Raw genomic sequence first — 22,287 nt, 5'->3', positions numbered from 1 at the left:
GTACATTGCAGTTCTGTGAATCATAAATCTAGGAAGCTGAGTCCTTTTTGAGTTTGCAATGGATTCAAAGACCGAGCTAATAGCCAACTGGCCTCACCATGGACCTGACAAGTGAATGCAGATGCAATTTTTGTATTATGAAGGTTTGGCTCAAGCAAATATGAGGATGATCGATGCTACTTGTGGTGGAGCACTGATGGAGAAGACTCCTCATGAAGCTTTTGAATTATTTGTTACATTGAGTGCTAATTAATTCTCAGCAATGAGACTACACGGTAGGAGATAAAGTTACATCTAACGTTATCAGCTGCAACGTACAGTGTAGGCAGGTAGTGCAGAACTCATAAATCACACCTCCCTATATATTGCAAATACCATGGAATAGAAGAGTCCAACACATTTTAAGATTGTTGTCCAAATTTTTGTTCATGTGTTGACACAAGAAAAAAAATAGTTTGTATGTGAATGAGGAAATCCATTAATGTGATCTCGGTATTACCTCTATGTGCAAGAGTGTAAATACAATTTTGACATAGAAATCTAAAGAATCTGATGCGGGAAGCGTGAACACAATTGCAAGAGGCTCCGTCAAGTGTCGAAAGCCATATGAGATGAGCTAGAATCCACTAGCAATTACGGACACAGCCGTAAAAAACATAGAGAAACTTCTCTAATATTTGGTTTTTTTATTGATAACTTGAATAGAATAAACCTAATACAACTAGAAAACATAAAGAATAATTTATTATAGACTAAAACTAGGAAACCTAGTTAAACCTGATTAAATAAAAATTGGAAATATAATCCTAGCGATACTAAAGAATATTACTCTTGAAATCTCAATCAAGATTTTGCTCGAAAATCCCGATATATCCAAAAGAGTAATTTATGATTAATTCAATCATTAAGAAGCCTATTTGAATACCAATTTTCAATATTCAAATTATTTTTCTTAATGTGAAGACGCTTCTTTCTTTTCAAGATTTTTTGTTGAAATTGGCTAAAATCTCGTCCTACATCAGTCTCCTCCACTTGAAAAGAACTCGACCTCGAGTTCCTCTTGTATGTAGCTTGATCATTAGTAGGAATAAAACATGATAAGCCATCAACTTCAATATTCTCGAAATTAAAAGGTATCACCATGAATCCCATACCGTAGACAAGTTTGGAATAAGTATCTTGAAACTTGAACTCCTTCTCTTGAAAAGGAATGGGCATTGACTTCTCCTTGGGTTGATCTTGAACACAATTAGGCATGCATGACATGGATATCGATGTGATGAATGAATCAACTTCCTTGTCCTTAATGAGTTTCTCTTCAATCTTCAAAGTGGCTTCTTCATGTTCCTTTTCACACACCTCAATATGGTCATTCTTGATGTTCTTCCTTCCAGGCTTGATTTTAATTTTGTGCGACTCCCACCTAAATAAATATGTGTTGTCTTTGCAATAACCACCTTTGACGCTTTCATGCCATGGTCTTCCAAAAAGCACATTAGTGTCGTCCATGTCAATCACATGACAAGTAATCTCTTCTTTATAAAATTTTCCCATAGAGACAGGAACTTTACAAACCTCTGTTACTTGTGCAGATTCATCCTCTCCAAATGGAATCCAGTATGGATCACTCAGCTTCACTGTTGGTAATTGAAAATAATCCACAATTTTGTTTGCTACAAAGTTCTCTCTTAGACCACTATCAATTATTACCGAGCATACCTTGTCTTTGATGATACATGTAGTTCTGAAGTTGTCGTAATCCAGCGTTGTGAATATCCAACGTTCCATGTTTTTTTTTTTTGGATTGATGAGGTTGTCCTAGGGTAAATCCCTTGGCATATTCCTCTTCAACGAAACTTTCTTTGATAGATAATCTACGACCAGCGTCATTGAGGTTGGTGGTAGTGAACTTCTCCCTTGGATCGTCGTCTGCTAAGAAGCAGGCGATACCTACTCTGATACCAAATGATGTAGGACGAAAACGGGCCCGATTTAGCCAGAAAACCATAAAAACAAAGAAGCGGCATAGAATCAAGAAGAGTGATTGGAAAATAGGTAACTCATGCGTAATGAGGTTACTAACCGCTGGAATATTCAAGAAGATTTGGTTTTGGACTTTTCGGGTTACTCGTGCAAAAAGTAAGGTTTTGATTGTGAATCAGATTTGATCAACTTTTGGCCAGAATGTCCATTTGAGACGTATGATACCTTTCCGGAATGGGAACGACGAGATCTTCAAGACTCACTTTAGTGAGCCCTATCAGATTTAGGCCAACATATATCGTCTTAATTATCCGATTCGGCATTTAATATTTTTAGGCTAGTTTTACATTTGTTTTAGAATTCTTTTATTTTAGGTTTTTAGTTTCCTTTTAAATTTAGATTCTTTATTAGATTATGATTTTAGGTCTTGGATGCCTATATAAGCACCATCATGTTTTGTACTAGAATTAGTTTATCATATCAAATTTAATAAAATGAGAGATTTTTCTCAAATTCTCTGGTGGACTCCAAATTTATCTTTTTAGGGTTTATTGCTTGTAAACCCAGGTTACTTCCTACTGCGTCAGGTGGTATCAGAGCAGGTCTTTCCTGTCTCTCTTATTTACCTCGATTATCCATGGGTGACGAACGTACTACCCCAGTTACAAGAGCGGATTTGGATGCCCTTACCGCTCAAATGATTGCTCAGATGACCGCTGCCGTGAACACTCAAATGGCAGCCATGAACGCTCAAATGGCAGAATTTCATAGGTTGTTGGAAGGAAGGAACAACAACACCAACTGTAACGGAGGCGAGGAAGGACAACGTGTTAGGGCTCCACATGGTGGTGGAGGTGATGTTGATCATGATTCCCAAGATCTCAGAACCAAGATTGATATTCCTTACTTTTCTGGTCACATGAGCATGGAGGATTTTCTGGATTGACAGGTTGAAGTGGATAGATTCTTTGAGATCATGGATGTTCCAGAACACAAGCAAGCTAAGATGGTTTCTCGGAAACTGAAGAAAGATGCTGCTTATTGGTGGGATCAGTTGCAGAGCTCTCGTCAGAGGCAAGGAAAAAAGCGTGTTCGGACATGGTGGAAGATGAAAGGTCTTCTTAGCGAAAAATTTTTGCCTAGAGATTTTTGATCAAGAATTACCCTCCTAAGGTGTTTGAGAAGAAGTTAAAGTCCAAAGAGTTTTCTTTGCCGGTTGAGATTAATAGTTTATTTGAAGAAAAGCCAGAAGAATTTCTAATGGAAGAAGCTCCACAAGAAATCATCCATGATAACCAAGAAGAGGTTAAAGATGAAATCGTTCATGTAGACATGCTTATTAATAATGAAGAAGTCTTGGAGCCTGAAATTAATCATTCAGAACCAAATGTCATTCAAGAATGCAACCTTGAGAGCCGAGAAGAATCTACTGAGGTTGCTCATGAAAGCCAAAATGCATATGACAGACTCATCTATGGTGTTGGGTTCATGATTGTGCCATCAGAATATGCAGAAGATCCAGCCAAGAATCCACAGGTTCAATTGTCTAATTTTTTTCTCAGGTCTTTTGTCTACCTATTCTTGTCCTTTATTCAAGAGAAACTCGAGGGCGAGTTCTTTCATAGTGGAGGAGAATGATGTAGGACGAAAACGGGCTTGATTTAGCCAGAAAACCATAAAAACAAAGAAGCGGCATAGAATCAAGAAGAGCGATTGGAAAATAGGTAACTCACGCGTAATGAGGTTACTAACCGCTGGCATATTCAAGAAGATTTAGTTTTGGACTTTTCGGGTTACTCGTGCAAAAAGTCAGGTTTTGATTGTGAATCAGATTTGATAAACTTTTGGCCAGAATGTCCGTTTGAGACGCATGATACCTTTCCGGAATGGGAACGACGAGATATTCAAGAGTCACTTTAGTGAGCCCTATCAAATTTAGGCCAAAATATATCGTCTTAATTATCCGATTCGGCATTTAATATTTTTAGGCTAGTTTTATATTTGTTTTAGAATTCTTTTATTTTAGGTTTTTAGTTTCCTTTTAAATTTGGATTCTTTATTAGATTATGATTTTAGGTCTTGGATGCCTATATAAGCACCATCATGTTTTGTACTAGAATCAGTTTATCATATTAAATTTAATAAAATGAGATATTTTTCTCAAATTCTCTGGTGGACTCCAGATTTATCTTTTTATGGTTTATTGCTTGTAAACCCAGGTTACTTCCGACTGCGTCAGAATCAATGGTTGAATTGCTGAATTAGGTTGTATACTAGTGAAAAATGTAAAAATTCTCAAATTACAAATTTGAGGAGGTCATCTCTAGCCATCTCTATGTAATTCCCTCTAATGAAATCTTTTATTTTCCGAAGAAAGAAAAAATCACTTGGAACTGAGCAGCAGATGTAGAGTGCAAAATGTTGCATTGTAATGCGAGGAAACCGAACGGGAACAAGTCTAGTGCTCTTTATTTTTGTGCTACTTTTGACACTCTATCTTGTACGTCATATACTCTTACAACTTTCACTCAATTATTTTTACAGTTAAAACTTAAAAGTGAAATGCAAGTCTAAAATACGTGGAGTGTTAAAATTAATTTTCTTATTTTAATTCAAGTATTCCAAAGAAAAAAGTATTTGCATAAGGAGGAGGTAATTAAGAATAGTGTTCTCTCAAATCTTTGACCTGTTTGTACTCATCATTCATTCAATGCGCGCAGCTGCCATGCCACACTGACACAAGTTCAAGTGGTACAATATACGACCGACTAACCAACAAAATAGTGAACTGCCATTGCCCCCCATTGTGAACTATGCGTGAAAGCCACATTATAGTGCATGAAAGTGGGACGAAGGTTCCTAACTTCATATTCTTCCAATCTCCACCAAAATATATTACATACCTCATGCAGCCACCTAGCTAGCCACTCTTCTCATCAATCTTTTAGAAAGAAACTTTTTCTCTCTCTTTCTCTCGCTCACAGACACAAAGACATATACACATGCATGCAGTACTACTCATGATGGCGGAGGTGGAGAGGATCAAGATGATGAAGGCTGTGGAGTCGCAATTAGCAGTGTCGAGAAGGGCGGCAGTAGGAAGGAGGCGTCGTGTTCCTCCTGTTAGAGGAGCCATCAAACGCAAGATTTTTGCCCTTATATACAAAAGATTGAAGCTAGCAATTAAGCCAACATGTCCTTCCCAAATCCCTGCTTGTGATCAACTGCAGCTGCAACTATAGCTAATTTACCACGTACAACTGCGCGCACCCGCCTGGTTTAGTACCCCATTCCTCTTCGTTCCACTCGTATATGAAATTGGTTTGCTGGAGTCGACTCTTGATCCGCAAGATATAATGCATGCATAGCGATCGAGTTATATCTATGCCAAACATGTTATGTTATTATTATCAGTGTTCAATTGTACGTGATTAGTCGTGCAACATAGCATACGAGTGCTGTTTGGCAAGAGTTCTATATAAATAAATCCACAATGCTCAATCTGATCCAAGTGTAAGTTTTATTCTTTTTCTTTCCCTGTATGTTTGTTTCTTTTTTAATATACTTCTCTCTTGCCAAAAAAAAAAAAAAACAGATCTAAGTGCAATTACTAGTTAATTCTAACATTGTAAATGTCATGGGTTCGATTCTCATTGACATATGTAAGGGTTGGGTGGTATAAGAGTTTTTAACAAAAAAAAAGTAGTTAATTCTAATATGAATCTTCAAAAATTGTCCTTTTTCTATTGAGTAATTTCTCATGAGAAGTTTTTGGTCACAAAATCCAAACGTACTCATTTGAATATAGCGAACTCGATCAATCAAACTTGGAAACAGATGATTAACCATGGGGTTATGTAAACAGAGTGTTGACAAGACTGAAGTGAAAAGAGAGGGATCATAGGCTCCGTATATAATTTAAGTGCAGGCCAATTACAACTATCAAAAACTTGACTTACTAATTAGATGTATACAGTCAAACCATGGCCGGTCCTGAGAACTCAGAGGCCTAATGCGAAAATCTGATCAAGGTTTTATGTTCATTGCATAATAAATTAAAAAAAAAAAACAATATAACAAAGCGAAAGTACATGACAAAATCATTCAACATATAAAAATTATCCTTGAACAACTAAGCAAGATAACTAAGAAAGTCTTAAATAATGTCAAACATGAGATTATAACTCCTAATACATTTATAACGATAACGAAGTTCACAATCTATATTCAAGAGATCAACAATCACATGCCCAAAAAAAAAAAGAACAATCGTAGATTACACAAGAATGAAAATTATAAAATAAACATGGTGGAAGAATATATATGAAATGAAATACTTTATGAGATTTAATGAAAAGTTAGGAACTGTTTAAGGAAAACTGAAATTGGGAGAGAATTGAGTCATACTTTCATTGATAATAGGGGCCTCTTTATATAGAGGATTACAAGCATAGAGATAGAATTGTACATGGAAACATAATCGTACAATGATTGGATATCTACAAATATCTTCGAGAATATCTCTAGCATAAACCCTATTACAACTAGAGGAAGTAACCTAGAGTTTGGGCCAGACACATATTCTGAATTTACTTGAACACTCCCCCTTGTGTCGCCCAAACATGGTGCTCCTCTCATTGCCTTGTCAAAAACCTTGCCGAGTAACAAAAACCCAGTGGGACAAAAATAACCTCGGTCGAAGGAGAAAAAGAGCACAACACACCATTCACGTTTCGAGACCATACCTGTAGACATCTCCCCCTGATGTCTGCATCTCCCCTTGATGACTACAGTCATGGGAGTTCGAATAACTTCCACAAACGATGCTACCAACATGTTTCTTGAAAGTGGAGTTTAGGCAATGACTTAGTGAGCAAGTCTGCCACGTTGTCCTCAGATCGAACCTAGTTCACTTTGATCTTGAGGAGAGTCTGTTGTTGCTGATTATGCTTGGTGTTGTCACTTTTGATGTAGCCTTGCTTCATTTGCTCAAAGCAAGCAGCATTATCCTCATAAATGCTCGTAGGCTCATCTTGTGGTAGACTTCATACCACAATTGCTTCGAACATGCGTAATTATGGATCCAATCCATATACATTCACGAACCACTTCGTGAATAGCAATAATCTTTGCATGGTTCAAAGGTATAGTGACTAGGGTCTGTTTTGTAGACCTCCAAGATATCACGGTCTTGACCCATGGTGAACACTTAAATTTTGGGAATAACTTTTGTGTGGGTCAAAGAGATACCCAGTATCAGCAAAACCTTCCAAAACATTAATGTTGTTTTGGGATGGGCATGAAGGACGCATGCCAGTGTTGGCAGCGTTCCTGGTGTGTAATGGGTCCGAATCCATCATCTCTTTGTAGAGATAGAACAAGTTCATATCAATCGTACATCTCAAGTATCGAAAGATATCTTTTACACCAGTCCAATGGCGTCACATTGGCGCAGAGCTATACCTAGCTAACAAGTTCACTGCAAATGAGATGTCCTGTCCTTTGCATTGAGTTAAGTACAATAATGCGCCTATTGTACTCAAGTAGGGAACCTTTGCGTCTAGCACATCTTCGTCATCATCCTTCGGACGAAGAGGATCCTTTTCAAGATCAAGACTACAGAGGATCATGGGGGTGCTTGAAGGCTTGACCTTGTCAAAATGCCTAAGCATCAATCAACACGATGCTCAAGTTCCAAACCGAGACATAATCGTGTTCTCCCAAGATCCCTCATCTCAAAATCGGATTTCCCTTAACTCTTTAAGGGCTTCCAATGAAGAGCATATCCAACATGAACCGCGATAGAATCCAGAACTTGTTATGAAAACACGCGGGCATTTACATATCCTTTTCCAATCAAGTAGTCACTTTAGTGAGCGTTTCAACCTCATTGCAAACGCGATCCGTAGTCTGGAGCCACTTGACTTGGGTAAAGGAAGTTCACTATAAACCTTCAGGTATATTCTGTATCTAGATCCCCATAAAGATACGTAGTGACCACATTCGTAAGCTGCATGTTCAGTTATTCAGAAACTACCAAATTGACAAGGTAGTGGAGTGTAATGACATCCATTACGAGAGAATATGTCTCATCGTAGTCGATTATAGGGCGTTTTGTGAGAAGCCTTGCTCCATAATGCGAGATTACCATCTCTTTTTCTCATCACACTTTCTAACGAAGACCCATTAGTCAACATGTTTTATGTAGGAGGTGTTGACATCACTGGCTCTAAAAACCTTCCTCTTTGTTAGAGAATCCAAATTAACCTGGATAGCATCTTTCCATTTAGGCCAATTTTCTCTACGTTGGCATTCATTCATCAACGGAGCGTGGTTCGATATCATCGGACTCAACAACCTCATACGCAACGAAATGGGCGACTACATCATCAATTATGATGGAATTTCTATCCCACGTCTCATGTACACTAGTGTAATTTTCATAGAGCTCTATATTCTTAGGAATAGGTTCTGACGTTGAGGCGTCCCCCAACGATAACCATAATCCGGAAGATTCTTATGAGATGGATTTTGAGTGTCGATGATCCAAGGATTGGGTTGTGCTAAAGTATCATTCGAACCCACGGGCCTCCCACGCATCCTAGCTGGGCCATGGCCTGTAACACCAGAGTGCCACTCTTTATGGCTTTGGCGCCATGCCTACCTCCGTGTAGGGTGGCGCTACGTCCTCTCGTAGGGATGTCCATCCTTGCAGGCATGTTTGCAGCAGATATGTGTGAGCTCGTCACTTTAGCGGGGATCGAGATGATACATAATGGGGACAGATCACAACAATTCCTGTTGTTCCTGCTGAACATTAGTGTTCTTATCTCCCCCTAACGATGGGAAGACTATCTCATCAAAGTGACAATCCGTAAATCTAGCGGTAAGGAGATCGCCTTGCAAGGGCATTAAGTGGCGGACGATTTATTGGAGTCTCAAATCCAACTTAGTTATCCATTCGTTTGTAAGGACCCATCATAGTGCGCTGTGGCGGCGCAATTGGCACATAAATGGTACACTCAAATATGCATAAGTACTAGATACTTGTACCCAGTCACTAGCTGTAACACAGAGATTGTTTGAGTGGCGGTGGGTCATAGACGAATTAGCATAGCTGCATGGAATATTGCATCACCCTAAGCGGATATAAGGAGATTGGTGCGCATTACCAATGTCCGGACTACCATCGTAGTCATTTACACAAGACCATTTGGGTGTGTACATGGGAATATGATGTCCAACATCAGTCCCATTGCAATAACCATCGAAAGTTTGCGATGTAAACTCTCTAGCATTGTCAAGTCCAATTGACTGAATATGATGATCCGAGGAGTGAGCCCGTTGTCATATGATATGTGCTAGGAGTGTAGTATAAGCAGCATTTACAGGTGGACAATGGCACACCACGTGACCAGCGTGTTTGCGTATCAACCAACATCATGAAATATTTAAACGTCCGCAAATTGGTTGAATCAGTCCACAGAATCCTCATGGATTCTATGTAAGAACAGAATGAGTATTTTTATATCCTTTTCATACGACAGTCTCAGTCCTAATTTCCTTAAGGAACTAGCTTTTTAAAACGAGCGAGATGCCCTAGAAGCAACCAATGAGGATTTTAGTTGGGCCTGAGCGTCTGAAACGCTATTTGAAGCAAAGTTGGTGATTGCAGCATCACCTGAGGCGCCATCACCATGATGGACACCATCCATGGCGTCATGGCCATGGGAGACGCCAACCATGGTATCATTAGAAGGGACTACGACGACCCTAGACCTGCGGTGGACGGCGGCAGCGGTCACAATTAGTCCAGGAATCAACTTTTGATTCTTGCTTCGTTTCGCTCAAAAGAATGGATGTCTGTGTAAAGTCTTTAGTAGACGGATCATCATATCATGACCATGATGACCTATCTTGTCGTGACAAAGCCAATATGTGTCTAAATCCAAGAGATCTTATCTCATGACTTTATTGGATTTAATAGCTTGAATAGTGACATAGAGTCCACTAGAGAGACACATAAACTTCTCTAAGATGCGCATTTGTTCGCAATCATTAGAGGTGTTGCAAAGGAACTCATTTCCGTTCTCTACATGCGTTTTTGCATGGAATCAGTTGGCTATTCATAGGGTGCGATTTGCCCTAGGAGCGTAGAGAGTTTTTGTGACAGTAATCAATATGCCATTTGTCAAGGGGAACTTGGGCTATTCCATGTCCTTGAACTAATACTGATGGCCCAGCGATCATAGTCACAAAGTAATATGCTTAGAATCAAAATGGAGTCATAATGAAAAGAACTCGAAATTTTATTCATAAGCCAAACAGAATTACATCATTGTCTCTTTAACTAGAGAGAATCTAATCCAAAAAGCTAGCTACTGCAAAACAATGGTAGTCATCTAACTTCTTTCGGTAACTCCAAAATAAATGTGACCAGGTGAGTAGAGAGATGTCGGTGGAGCAAAGCTCGCTTAAGTACCACTTATCTCAAAACCTTCCTAGACATCACACTCATTTTGAATGAGCCTATGTGAAGGAAAACTAAACCAATAGCATTTACTACAAAGTATATGACAACTGTCTATTACATCTCTTGAACAGAATTGGCGATCTATTGATCCCAGCCAGCTTTGAAGTCTTCAACCCTTGATTCTAGATCAGCTTCTTGATCTTCTTGTTCCACATAGTGAGCTTCTCTTGCTTCACAATATGCTTTGTAGGCGGTGACAATATCTTCATGAGCTCTGCAAATGTGTGCCCAATGACTGGATACTCCACATCGGGAACATACATCTCTGTGCTCAGACTCCATTGATTGAGGCGCTTTAAAAGCGTCATTTGGATGGCTCTTAATGTTGATGGCACCACCAACATGGTTAGAGGCGTTGCCTCCCTCTCTCTTTCCACGTTGACCTCTTCAGTTCCTTGTTCGCCTATTTTGGTGTTTACCTTCCTCATTAGAGCGAGAATATAGACCAAAACGTCTAGAAATGTCCCTAGATTTAGGGTTTCGCTCTTGGCGCTCTCCCTTAGGGGCGCGACTATAATTGGACTCCGGAATATGCTCTGTTCTCACGAGTCTCGAATTATAGTTCTTCACAAGGATGTTGTCATGCTTTTCAGCAACATTCATGGCTCCAATGAGCTCATGAAACCTTGTGATCCGTCCTACAGTAACATCGATTCGATAGTTCTTAGTAACCAGCAAAGCAGAGATAGGGAAGGTAGAGAGAGTCTTCTCAATCAACATCGCATCTGTGATATCTTTTCCACAGAATTCCATTAAGGATTTAATGCGAAGTGCTTCCGAGTTGTAGTCAAGAACTGACTTGAAATCACAGAAGTGGAGGCTATACCATCTCAGTTCTAGGTCAGGAAGCAGGGAGTCACGGACGTTGCCAAATCTTTCTTCGAGTGAGACCCACAACCTTCTGGGGTCTTCTTCATTCATATACTCGTACTAGAGCGAATCATCCATATGACGAGTCATTAGAGTGATGGCTTTCGTCTTATTTGCCTCCAAGGCTGCTCTATTTGCTTCCAAAGCTTGAGCTTACTCAACAGTTAGCACGTCCTGGCTGGGCTCGAGAATCGTATCCAGGATTCCATCGACCTTGAGATGTTGGGGGACATCACGAACCCACTTGTGATATCCAGAACCAGTTGTTCCTAATGGAGTGAAGTCCAGTTTGTTCAGGTTACTCATCCTGAAAGAGAACAAGAAAAAGGGTTAGTTTCGGAGCGAAAAAGGCTACCACAAAAATAATAAAATTTCTGAGCGTAGTCGCTCCCAAGAAATTAGGAATCTCTGAGCGTAGTCGCTTCCAAGAGGTATTGGATTAGATCGAAACAATGATGTGTTTGTGGTCGATCATAACTTCTCAACAAACTCTAAGTTTGGAGGACTCTACAAGCTCCAAGCTTGGAGTGAGCACGAACCCCGACAATTCGGCTTTTGGTCTCCCCTATGAAGAAGAAAGGGGGGTAGAAGAAGGGAATTTACAAGTCCCTGATAAAAAGAAGAGAAATTGAAAAAACTCAAAAACGGGAACTTTTAGTAAAAAATACCTCGAAATAGTGATCGGAAAGTCACCGGAAAAGTCGTCGGAAAGTGGCCGGAGTTTGCTGGGCACTGGCAGCCTTCTTCTTTTTCCTTTTTTTTTTTTTTTTTTTTTTTTTTTCTGGGCAGCCTCCTTTCTTCTTCGCATGGGCCGCCCTTCTTCTTTTTTTCTTCTTCTGCCCAGCACGTGGGCTGCTTCCCATTTCTTTCTTTCTGGTTTTTTTTTTTTTTTTCACTGGCGGAGTTGTTGCCGGTCCGATCAGTTTATGGCCGGTTCCTGGGGTGGTGGTTCCGGTTCCTGGAGCTTGGGGTCAGGGCTGTGATGGTGGCCAAGTTTGACTGTATATGGATGTCTTGAGGGCTGCATACTGGGCAAGGATCGTTTTTCTCATGGGAGCCGGTTCAGTACTTTTCCGGCTAGTTCCGGTGGTTCCGCAGCCAGTTCTGAGTTCCTAGGATTGAGAGCTTCAAGGTAGGGGTCGGTGGTTGCTACGGTTTAAAGGCTACGATTTTAGGGTTTCAGAGTTAGGGCTTCGTGCTGATAACGTGTTTAAGGAAAACTGAAATTGGGAGAGAATTGAGTCATACTTTCATTGATAATAGGGGCCTCTTTATATAGAGGATTACAAGCATAGAGATAGAGTTGTACATGGAAACATAATCGTACAATGATTGGATATCTACGAATATCTTCGAGAATATCTCTAACATAAACCCTATTACAACTAGAGCAAGTAACCTAGAGTTTGGGCCAGACACATATTCTAGATTTACTTGAATAGGAACAAAGTTTTGGAGGAGGTTTTAGTTAGTTTGTAATAGACAAGGCGCTATTTTAATAACCGACCTACTTAAAAAAAAAAGGTAAAAGGAAAGATTTGAACCAGGGACAAGAAAGAAAAGACAGAGGATTTTACCAAGCGGAAGCAGTTCTGCATATGTTTGTCCAAACAAATATATTACATATAGTAATATAAATATTTAAAACTCAAAGGCCATTGAAAACCGGAGGCCAAGTGCGATCGCACCACTTGAACATGTTCAGGGCCACCCTTGAGTCAAACATTGCAGAATTGGAAGTTTAATAAACTTGTACATAATTTTGAATTCAGCAAGCCCCATGATTGTGATTCATGATTGAATTTTAGAGGGCTAATAATAGTATATAAAGTAATGCTAGGTCAACCATCTTTTTGCATACCACATATACCCGACCTCATCTTTTAATTTGGATATATTAAATGATGTAGTTATACCATATTAGCTGCTACATAAAGTGAAATGTAGTTGATCCAGTAATCACTATTCAATATATCAATATAATTTATCTCGCAACTCTTTACAGAAAAACCAATCATTTAGCATGATATGATATGAATGATAACAAATAATAATTTAGAATATAATTAATATTGTGTAAGTCACAATTCACATTATAGTTTTGTTGCTTGTCTTCATTTCCAAAGTTGCAAAACTATCTAATCTCCAACATAGATATGAGCCTATTTTTTTCTGCTTTCCTTTTTATAAACAAAATATATAGCAAAGTACTTATAAGTGTCTTTTTGAAATTTATATTATCAATATGAGCAAATGGTAGGAAGGAAGAAAAGAGGTCGTCCTCTAGGGTCCAAGAACAAGAACACACCCAAGTCTAAGAAAGTGCCTACTGAGGAAGTGTTGAGCATGCTTTATTCTGGCAAGCCTCCTAGTGTGAAGGGCAAGGAGAAAATTAGATTTCTTTTTAATCTTAGCCTATTACTATGCATATCTAGATCATAGTTGAGTAAGCTTGCTTTAATAAGTGAGCAAGACATGTCGAATGAATAGACTTATCCTATGTACCACCGTGGTTGTATCACAACTCCTTGCCTGTCTATAGATGGCAGCAGAAGAGTATGTAATGACTATTTTGGCCTGACATTTTATCAATGAAAATCCCTATGTTGATGTTATTCAAAAATAAATAAATTATATTATCAATTAAGTCATCATATGTTTTTATCCATCATAAATAAATATGTTGATCAGAGGTATTGCTTCTGTGGCTGGTAAGTATCTTGAGTTGGATGATAAACTCTTTGCAAATACGGGTAAGGTTAGGGTTCATGTGGCACATGATATTTCGAAACCTTTTTTCCTCAAGAAAACCCTAAAACTGGCACCTGGAGTAGAGGTCGAAATTTCATATTTTTTTGAAAACCTGGTAGGCAAGTGTGATCATTGCAATTTGATTTATCATGAGGGAGACTATTGCCCTTTGCTTGGTAGCCATGCCACAACAGGTATAAGACGCAGCACTGGAGACCAGAGGAAAGATTTGGTTGGTCCTTCTCTAGGGTTTGCGGCTAACACTTTTGTAGATGGAACGTTTCGTTTTCAAGGTGTGCAGACACCTATTTTGCCATCTATCTACAGGTCCTTATTCCAACCCAAGGAAGCTTCTAAAGCACGCAAACCTATCATACTGCGTGACAGAGTCCTAAGTGCCACAGAATTGGAGAAGGAGGTGCACCAACCTTTAGCGTTGGCAGTAATTGCAGCTCCGGACATGGAGGTCTTATCTTCTGAACTTATCGCTCCAAGTGAAGGCATGGAATTTGATAAGAAGGTAGGGTCTGCAAGAAATAGCCCGAAGGCCTCTAAGGATGCAAAACCAGCTGTACCGGTTGAAGCAGAGAACAAGGAGAGTAGGGGTGACAAGCGTCACCTCCCCCCCTCTCCTTCAAAGTCTCCCCAAAAACTAAAGATTCTGCTACCAGAATTATTCAAACCGTTGCTGCCAGATATCCAGGCAAAGAAACGAAAACTGCCTATGTTTACAAGTAAGTTCTCTGCCAGATCTTTGGGTATGGTTGAAGCTCCTGGAAATATTTTAGTGCCTAAGGATGTGATGCAAACAAACTCTGGCACAAAGAAGAAAAGAGGAAGGCCTCTGGGAGCAAAGAATAAAAATCCTCCAAAGTCAAAGAAGGTTGCGGATGCGCAAGAGACTTGTTTTGCTTATCTCTCCAAACCTCCTAGCCCAACTGTTAAGGGCAAGGAGAAAATTTAAATTTGTTTTTATTTCTAAACTTTGCCTAATTGCTATGTATTGCTTTTCATAGTTATTAGGCTCGCTTTTGAATAAGTGAGCACTGGTTGTCTAATGGGTGGTGCTAGCATACCACGTCCTAAACTTGTCTAAAGATGGCAAGGGAAGGTATGTATCCGTGCCATTCTGGCTTGAGTTGAATGAAATGATTGATTTGGTTCAAAAAAAAAAAAATATATATAAGAAATATTAATATTTAAAAAAATGCCACTGCATTTTTATTTTTTATTATTTACGAAAATGCTACTGCATCCAAACAACTATTGTTATTAATTGAAAAGCTACTGTCAACGAATCAAAAATTTACTGTCAATAAACTGAAAATATATTGTCGTTCTTCAGAAAAATTATCGTTAGTTAATTGATAATAGCTATTCAAAATAAGGTAGTGACTTTTCTGATGAGGAAAATTCTAATGTATGTTGACGTATGCCATACATCAACTTTTTAAAATATTTTAGACCGTTGGATATAAATAAAATATGAATATATCTAACGGTCCAGAATATTCATTAATGGTAACCTGCTTACCCGTTAGCTTGTATAACTTTTTTTTTTTTTTTTCATAATTGTCAATTATATCCAGATTTTTTTTTTTTTTTGAAATAATCATATCCACAATTAGAAAACCCTATGTTGAGAAGGGGAAGGAACTCGTTCCGATTTGTTCTGGTACAAATTTTTGTTTTTTCTAAGGAAAAACCCTAAAGTGAATAGGAGAAAACGAGAGGAATGAGGAAGAGCGTTGAGGAAGAAGAGCAAAAACAGAAAGAAATCCGTTTCCCTCATCTTGTCATCCTCAAGTAACCTTCTTTGCTTCAATTTCGTGTTCAATTTCTTTATAATTCAATTTCGTCTTGTTTTTAGTTTCAATTTTTGTTCTGTGTTTGTGCATGTATATATGGTGAAATTTTATGTAGTGATATTGCTAGGGAAGTTGAGGCGTTTTGTGAATCGGTTACTTTTCTTGATTGCAGTGCTTTACAGATGAAACTAAGACACATGGCCCTGGTGCCCAGTCTGCACTCCTTGCTCTTGCTCGTTCTGGAAAGAGAATTGGTCGTATGGGTAACTTTTCTAGATGATAATGATCAGTTCTTGTTGGCTAGATTGAAGAATAAGACATCTTGGTGGCTTCCTAGTTCATGTATATCAGGGGCCTCAGCTTGTTTTTTTTCCCCCCTTATTTCTTTCAAGTTGGAGGCCATGGCTTCTGCTAGTGGACATCATATATAGTCCCATCCTTGGCGGACATAAAACTTATTGACCTCATGTTTATATCATATATAGGGGCAGATAAAAGTCTAGGCAATATCTATTGTTGCGAGATAATGGCACACTGATCTATTATCTTCCTAGGTGTCTTCCTAGAAGATTACCTGATCAAGTTGGTACCAATATTTGTCTCGTCAACAATAACCATGGAATGGTTCTGACCACAAGCAACACTAAAGAGAAGAATCCTCCATCAGCATGACCAGCATGTACAATTGAAACTTATGGTATGACATAAATGTATTGAATAAAAGAGAACAGAGCAGCCAGGGCCTCCAGTGAATTAAAGCATAACAGGGTATTCAGAAGGTCTTCTCGTCAACTCAACAGAATAGTAGAACCCAACCCCAAATGAGAACGGACCCATTCTCCGATTCATATAAAAAATTAACAGAAAGTACATCAAAATTGACAAAACTTAGAAGACCCAATGCCATGAATCCTGATAGTTATAGAACCAAGAGATAAACTACAATATTAACAGGTCTAAATTCAAACTTTCAATAGCAAAATATCAGTTCATCCACCTCCAAAATTACATCAAATTCACAAACTCAGCAAGACCCCGATGGTAAAATAATAGTAAAGAACCCAAATCGAGTCTCATCACACTACAAAAAAAGAATTGTTTTGGCTTCGGAAGTTTGCGTTAGCAAACCTTTGCCGTCGCCAATGATCGCTCTATTGCGTCGGCAAAATTTTGCCGTCGCAAAAATATATTGAGTTTGCAACGGTGACGATGTGCGGTCGCACTGGCGGTCGCCAAACTATCTTCTTTTACATCGGCAAAATATAGCCGTCGTAAGGAATTGAAATTTCGCGACTGCATCAGCTCTGCCGTCGCGTTGTGACGGAGGCTGCTGTTCCAAGTCACATTTCTTTTTATCGAGAGGAAAAATAGTCTTTGAACTTCCCCTCTCTTCGATAAAAAAAGCCCTTACTCCCTCTTTCTTCTCTCGTGTGCATTTCGATCTGACCCATTCCCGCTCCATTCTGTTTAGATTTTCCCCTTCATCTCTTTGTTTGTCATCTCTCTCGATCTGACCAATTCGCCGCTGAATCTGCAAGCGCCTTTCTTGGGTAAGGTCAGAATTTCTTCACCATATTTCTATCAAATCCGGCCACTTCACCAGTAGATCTACCAACCAAAATGTTTCTATTAACTTCCTATGTAAACCCAGCAAAAGATCGAGGGAAGAAGAAAGGAAAAGGTGAGATCTGATTACATCTGATCAACTGGATTTTATTATTTTTACTTCTGATTTGTTTGGGTCACTGTGAATATCGACGCGGCGACGACGAATCACGTGGGCGGGAAGTCCGGAATCGCTGACCGGACCAGGATATCTGTGGTTTATATAAACCAAGGTATTCATGATATTATAACATGGTATTTGTGGTTTATATCTGCTTCTGCTTCTCTTCTTCTGCAGGCTTTAGGTACTTCAAAGGCTGGTGGACCAATTCCCTCCTTTAAAAGCATTTCATTTTGTCCTTGACGACATTGATGAGGTATGGCATTGTAATCTCATCTTTTGTTACTTTGGATCATTGTTTGTTGCCACTTAGAACCTATTCGTTCAGTAATAGTAAGAAAAGTTAGGGGATTCATTTATTTGTATAAAACTAAAACTAAATCACGAGAAAGAGAGAGGGGGCTATCTTCTTAGACGGCCCTAAACGCATTTTCCTCGAATTTTCTTCCTCTGTTTTTCTCTCACTCGTTGATCTTCATATACAGAGGGTTCTTTGTTTGTTTGTTTGTTTGATTTGATTGTCAATACCCAAGTCAAGGCTTTGTTCTTTCTGTTCGTTTCTGGGTATGTTGTTCCATCTTTTTACTTGATGAATGAGTTCTGGTTGTTGTGTTTTGAGTTGAAAGTTGTGATTTTTGATCAGAAGTTTATGTTTAGTTGGTCAAAGATTGAGTTTTTAAGTTGTTTTGGAATATGATAATCTGTTATGTTTGCATCCCAACTGGTTTAGTTGGTCAAAGATTGAGTTTTTAAGTTCTTTGGGAATATGGTAGTCTATTTTGTTTGCATCCCAAATCATTTATGGGGTGAAGTTAGTTGATTTCTGTTTCAAAGATTGATTTTTTGTCAGTTATTTCGATGTGGTTTTGTTGGTGTTGGGTTTGTTAGAAGATAGCAATCAGTTTTTTCAGTGTATGTAGTCTCATCTATTAATTTATGGATGTTTCTGTGGTGGAATTTTGTAGGTTTTCTTGATCCTGGTAGGTCTGGTTTCAATTGTTTCATGAAATATGTGCATTTTGTTGTAAATATTTGTGGATAATCATGTAAATAGATGTTGAGTAATAGGTGTCTATCCCTATAGATTGGTGATTGATAGGTTGTAATTGTAGGAGTGATTAGATTGTAATCAAGCATTACCCTTTTGTGTACACCATGTAGTCCTATATAAGGCTCCTCATGGTGAGATGAATAATACACACATTCTATTCTCTACGTCTATACTCTCTCTCTCTCTCAAATTCGTTTACTATAGTTTTACAACACGTTATCAGCACGATACTCTAACCCAAGCCCTAGCCAGGAAAAAAACCCGCCCCCTGCTGCAGCCTGTTTGAACGCCCCGAAACCTCTTGATCGGGACCTCAGATCAAAATCTTTCCTTCATCAAAGTTCTTCGTCTCTGCCTCTTCTATCTGACCTCCAAATTTCAGCCCTATTGGAATCGTTTTGAGACCTGTACACCATTCGAAGTGGGAGCTGTTCAGAAGAGAATCTGCTCCGTGTTCACGACTAGCTCTAAGATTTGGATCGAATAGCTTTGAGATTCGGGATTTCCTACTAGAAGAGGTGAATATCTCTTGGATTGGCTGAGAAGACGACCTTCTCAATTCTGCACACATAAGCTAAAGATTCATCCGTCCTTCATCAAGTAATGTTTTCCAAAACCTAATTTTATATTCATGCTTATTGAGCCTATTGATTGAATATGAAAAATCACCATAATGCATGAACCCAAGCAAGTCCTACATGATTTATTTACTTGGTATACGTATTTGTATATATTTGTTCATGTGTTTGGGATTGTTTGATTGGGAAAGAAAAGAGAAAAATTTATGGACTGCAACTATATATCTGTGGTACTTGGTCCAGTAGTACCAAATCAATATCAGTAACATCAATTCAACAAGAAACAGAAAAAAAAAAAAAACAGATTGTGCAGTTGCTGGGATTCGAACCCAGCTAAAATAGGTACCAACTCAACATGTTGTCCGCTGTACCACTATGGCAAGTTAGTATGTGTTAACACTATTTAGTATTAATTCTGCCAGAAGCATATTTGAGACCAATTAATTGGTGATTGATCAACCCGTGATTTGATTTTGATTGATTTTATCCAAAGCAATTACCATAGTAATTTATGCTCATTACCACAATCACTTCATTATCACATTGAGACAATTCTGAATTATTGCGTGAATTATGATAGAAGAATTATGGGCTTAATTTTTGGTTTTACAAATTTGAATTATGTCATTACAATTCCTTATGCTAGAAGCATTATGGGCTAAATTATTACCCGATTAAGACAGATTGAAAATTTTAGGGTTTGGGAATTCTTATTTGGGGGTTTTGGGGCTTCTTCGATTAGATTTCTGTAAATTCAAAGACAACAGAAACTAAGGATGGAGAGAATTACAGTGGAGAAGTGATAGCAGAGTGATGTTCAGGCCGCCATGGATCTAACACGCTAGAATTTCAACTATGGACCAAGAAGGAAGAAGGAAGAAGAAAGAAAGAGAAAGGAAAAGAAAGGCAGATAGAGAAGACCCGTCCTCAGTTCAAAAAAAAAAAACACTTGACTAACCATGTTCTCTTTTGATTTTACGATAATAGAGGTCAATAGTAGTAATTAAGGTTGTAATTTTGATAATGCTTCGATATTCCAACCCCAAGTCATAAAATTAATGATAGAACGAATTATTGTAAAAAGCGGTAGTCAAGTTGTAATTAGTGTTAATATTTAACTATAACAAGTTTGAGAACCGTTTTACCAATAAAACAACGAATTGAGGTAAAAAGTGATAATTTAGTTGTAATAAGTTTTAATACTTCACTATTACAAGTTTTCAGAACCACTTTACTAATAAAACAACGAATGTGTTGCTATAATGGTAAAACTTCATATATCTATGTAAATTTGCGGTGAGTCCTTTATGGTGTAATAAGGTTGTCTATTTTGTAACTACTGTCATTTAGGAGTTATTTACTTATTTGACAATGTTTTTTCTAGATTTTACGGCAATTGAGGTCCAAAGTAATAACCAAGGTTGTATTTGTGGTAATTCTTCAATATTACAAGTTTGAGAACCATTTGACCGATGAGACAACGAATTGTTGTAGAAGTAGTAATCAAACTCTTATTTGTGGTAATTTTTTATATTACAAGTCTCATAACCATTTTACTAATGTGACAACAAATTGCTGTCAAAGTGATAAAACTTTATGTATATATATATATATATATATATATATATATATTGTAAATGAGGCGCGAGTCCTTAATTGTGTATTAAAGTTCTCTATTTTGTAATTTAATACTTTTATTGTGTAAATCTCATCATCCATGAGATAATTACTCGTTTGACAATGCATTTTACTATAAATTATAACAATTGAGGTATAACGTGGTAATTATGGTTGTTTTTATAATAATTACTTGAAATATGATTCCATTTACAAAAAAAAGGATCACTTTACCACTGCTACAACAAATGTTTTGTTTATATGGTAAATAATCATATTAGACCTAAAACTTCAAGTCCTTATTCTGGTAATCCAGTTGTTCCTTTTGTAACTAGAGTCCTTTCTTTTGTAAATTATATCATCGATGAGACATTTTACAACAAACGACCACATTGGACGTAGTTAGTGATAATTATAGTTGTAATTAAAGTAATTACTACATTTACTATCTTCATTACAAGTTTTTGAACAATTTACGTATAAAATAATAAATGAGTACTTAGTATTGTAATTTTTTTTTAAGTACAGATGTCAAATTATAAGTGGATAACCTGTTGACCTGTACAACAGGTTTCACCAAATAATTTAATTTAATATATATTTATTGAAAAGTTGATGTATGACAAACATCAACACACCTTAGACTTCCCCTTCTGATGAATGACAATACTTTTTTGAAAATTGACAATAGCTTTAGGGTTCGTCATAAGTATCTTTTTTGTTAATTGAAAGTAGTTTTTTTGTTCGTCGACAGTAGATTTTCAATTAATTACAGTAGTTGTTTTGACTCGGTGGTATTTTTGTAAATAATGACAATTAAAAGCGCGGTGACATTTTTTTAAATATTGATATTTCTTATATTTTGGTAGGTTTATGAGGAAAAAAAAATGTCATTTTGTGAGGAAAAAAAAATGTCATTTTTTTAAATACTGAAAATGTCATTTTGTGAGAGAGCAGAAGACAACCAATCAATTTTTTGGCAAACTTTCAAGGAAAAAAATCAAGCGGCGCTCTCTCCTAGGGTTTAGCCGAGCACAGAGAGGAGTTCGTCTAGTTGTCGGCGGTTCTTCTAGCCCAGGCTCGGTGGTGATCGTGGCTGGTGAAAGTTGTTGTTGCTGTTGCTTTTGCAATGATTCTAGTTTGGTCTTGGTGTTCTGGCTTGAGCAAATCTCGGTGGAATTCTTGGTGGTCGGTGACGAGAGGCTTTTCTAATCCAATTGGTGCAGGTGATCGGCGTTGCAGGCGGCAACGTTGGTTCTGCTGCGCGTGATTTCTGGCAGGCGGCGCGAGGGCTACAAGGGAGATGTCGCCTGGATCGTCGGGCCTTTGGAGGTTACTTTCTGCCGGATCTGATGTTGTTGTGGAACGGC

General features: G+C 38.1%; 1 long non-coding RNA gene across 1 annotated transcript; it reads left to right on the top strand.

Annotated features, from left to right (window-relative positions):
* Positions 1–15,817: 15,817 nt before the first annotated feature.
* LOC133739669 (uncharacterized) lies at positions 15,818–19,522 on the top strand. Its single transcript, XR_009860747.1, has 2 exons — positions 15,818–15,943; positions 16,118–19,522. It is a non-coding gene; the product is annotated as an uncharacterized LOC133739669 (long non-coding RNA).
* Positions 19,523–22,287: the final 2,765 nt, after the last annotated feature.

This window comes from Rosa rugosa, chromosome 3 (genome assembly GCF_958449725.1).
Source record: "Rosa rugosa chromosome 3, drRosRugo1.1, whole genome shotgun sequence".
Taxonomy (NCBI): domain Eukaryota; kingdom Viridiplantae; phylum Streptophyta; class Magnoliopsida; order Rosales; family Rosaceae; genus Rosa; species Rosa rugosa.
The sequence above is the reverse complement of the archived record's forward strand: the minus strand, read 5'-3'. Positions and strand labels throughout refer to the sequence as shown.